Source organism: Blennius ocellaris (assembly GCF_963422515.1).
Source record: "Blennius ocellaris genome assembly, chromosome: 14".
NCBI lineage: Eukaryota > Metazoa > Chordata > Actinopteri > Blenniiformes > Blenniidae > Blennius > Blennius ocellaris.
The window spans coordinates 28,476,969-28,480,129 of record NC_137663.1 but is presented as its reverse complement, the minus strand read 5'-3'; positions in this window follow the sequence as shown (position 1 = coordinate 28,480,129).

Below are 3,161 nucleotides of genomic sequence, written 5' to 3'. Positions count from 1 at the left end.
GTGTGTGTGTGTGTGTGTGTGTGTGTGTGTGTGTGTGTGTGTGTGTGTGTGTGTGTATTGTGCTGAAGGGTCAAAGTGACGAAGAAGAGCTCAGGAGCTTCCGGGACTGAAGCTGATCTGGAGAGAATCAAAGAGGTTGGTTCTCTGCATCACATTCATATTTCCTCTTCTGGCTTTGCATCATTATATGCAGAGTTCAGATAGAAGGAAACATGGTTCTGATTGTGACGGTTCTCTGAGGCTCATTCCAGCGTCAACATTTATTATTATTTATTATAAATCCTTTGAACTGAAACTCTGATGTTGCTTCTTTCTGTCTTTGAAGGGAATTGTTGAAGAGGTGAAGAGAGAGCTCCACAAAGTGAAGGAAGACATTATCACAGGTGCCTTCTCACACTGTGACACACACACACACACACACACACACACGTTGCCAGGGTGTTGACTGCTGGTGTGTGTTCCTCTGCAGCGCTGGTCCAGGAGCTGCACAGAGCTCCGCTCCGGAGTGACGAGTCATGAAGAACCAAAGACACGTTTCACTTTTCACCAGCAGGCCAACGATGCTGATTTACTGCTGTTTGATTATTGTTTCATAACTGCCTTGTTTCAAATGTCCCAGCTGAGAGTTTGTGTGTGTGTGAGCACAGGAGATGTTCAGAAAGCTTCACTTATTTTCCTTCCAGTTGTCTTCATCAGTGCCACAGTTGTAGAAATCAGTAACCTTCACTGTAGAAATCATTAACCTTCACTGGAGAAATTAACCTTCACTGTAGAAATCAGTAACCTTCACTGTAGAAATTAACCTTCACTGTAGAAATCAGTAACCTTCACTGTAGAAATTAGTAACCTTCACTGTAGAAATTAACCTTCACTGTAGAAATTAACCTTCAATGTAGAAATCAGCATCCTTCACTGTAGAAATTAACCTTCACTGTAGAAATTAACCTTCAATGTAGAAATCATTAACCTTCACTGTAGAAATCAATAACCTTCACTGTAGAAATTAACCTTCAATGTAGAAATCAGTAACCTTCACTGTAGAAATTAGTAACCTTCACTGGAGAAATTAACCTTCACTGTAGAAATTAACCTTCACTGTAGAAATCAGTAACCTTCACTGTAGAAATTAACCTTCACTGTAGAAATCAGTAACCTTCACTGTAGAAATCAGTAACCTTCAATGTAGAAATGTAAAAGATAATCTCTTAATACTAATACTCTTAATACTTTCAAACCACATCATGTATGAAATAGACATAGTCCCTCCAGAGTGTCCTAGGTCCCTACTGAGGTCGGCCATCTTGTATGTGTCGCCTCGTTTTCAAAGGGGATCCTTAATAGCACAGCAAACGTAGAAACATCACACATGCACAACATAAACAGAACCCTGTTTATGCTAACCCTAACAAGACAGAATGAAAAGAAGAACAAAATAATGACAAGACAAAGCAGGTCCAATGCAGGGAGGACAACAGGGCAGAATCAAAAGACAAGAAACAGACAAACATACAAGTCAGTAGTATAATGCAGAGATTCAGCACACAGTCTGCAGTACATTGCACAGCCTGAGGCTGCACAGAGAACACAGTGAGCTTTTAGGTGTTTCGAGAACTCTGGCTTAACGAGGTCGCTAAGAGACCACGGCGTTGTGTCATGTGATCAGGTATGGACTGCTCACCCAGAACAGGAAGCACCCGCCCACCATACCACTGACTTGCTGATTAGCCCCGCCCCCAGCCCTTGCTGATTAGCCCCGCCCACCTAGCCCTTGTTTATTAGCCCCGCCCACCAAGCCCTTGTTTATTAGCCCCGCCCACCTAGATCTTGCTTATTAGCCCCGCCCCCAGCCCTTGCTGATTAGCCCCGCCCACCTAGCTCTTGCTGATTAACCCGCCCACCTAGCTATTGCTGATTAGCCCCGCCCACCTAGCCCTTGTTTATTAGCCCCGCCCACCAAGCCCTTGTTTATTAGCCCCGCCCACCAAGCCCTTGTTTTTTAGCCCCGCCCACCAAGTCATTGTTTATTAGCCCCGCCCACAGCCCTTGCTGATTAGCACTGTATTGCTCTGGTTATTTCCAGACAGTTCTACTCGTCCAGCAAATGTAATGACAACAAGTAAATGGAAAAGACAAAGACAAAATGAGAAGAATTGACAACTTAGAAGAAGTAAAGATATGATAGAAAAACAAAATGACTACCTTTGTATATTTTTGGTATTATTGATTCTCTGTATATCTCCACATTTATTGCCTTTTAATTTTGGCCCTCCTGTGAGTTCAGAGAGTTGTACTACAGGCATCTGACATTCACTTTGGTTTGTGTGAGTTTATCTTTTAATGTCATTTAATGTTGTTGTATAAAATGAATATGCATATATTTATAATTCCATTTACATTTTACCGTGTAGTAACACAAGTATAAGAATTACCCAATTTATTGAAATACAACTCTCAGCAACCAAGTTATTATGATAAATAATCTTTTGGGTGAAATAAACCTTTAAAATATTAACTTGTTTGTTTAAAAAAAAATTGGAGTGAATTAAGGGGGCGGTGTGGTGGTGTGGCGGCGCGGTGCCTGCAGGGGGCGGTGTGGCGGCGCGGTGCCTGCAGGGGGCGGTGTGGCGGCACGGTGCCTGCAGGGGGCGGTGTGGTGGTGTGGCGGCACGGTGCCTGCAGGGGGCGGTGTGGCGGTGTGGCGGCGCGGGGCCTGCAGGGGGCGGTGTGGTGGTGTGGCGGCACGGTGCCTGCAGGGGGCGGTGTGGCGGCGTGGTTCCTGCAGGGGGCGGTGTGGCGGCGTGGTTCCTGCAGGGGGCGGTGTGGTGGTGTGGGGCCTGCAGGGGGCGGTGTGGCGGCGCGGGGCCTGCAGGGGGCGGTGTGGTGGTGTGGCGGCGCGGTGCCTGCAGGGGGCGGTGTGGCGGCGCGGGGCCTGCAGGGGGCGGTGTGGTGGTGTGGCGGCGCGGGGCCTGCAGGGGGCGGTGTGGCTGCGCGGGGCCTGCAGGGGGCGGTGTGGCGGCGCGGGGCCTGCAGGGGGCGGTGTGGTGGTGTGGCGGCGCGGTGCCTGCAGGGGGCGGTGTGGCGGCGCGGGGCCTGCAGGGGGCGGTGTGGTGGTGTGGCGGCGCGGTGCCTGCAGGGGGCGGTGTGGCGGCGCGGGGCCTGCA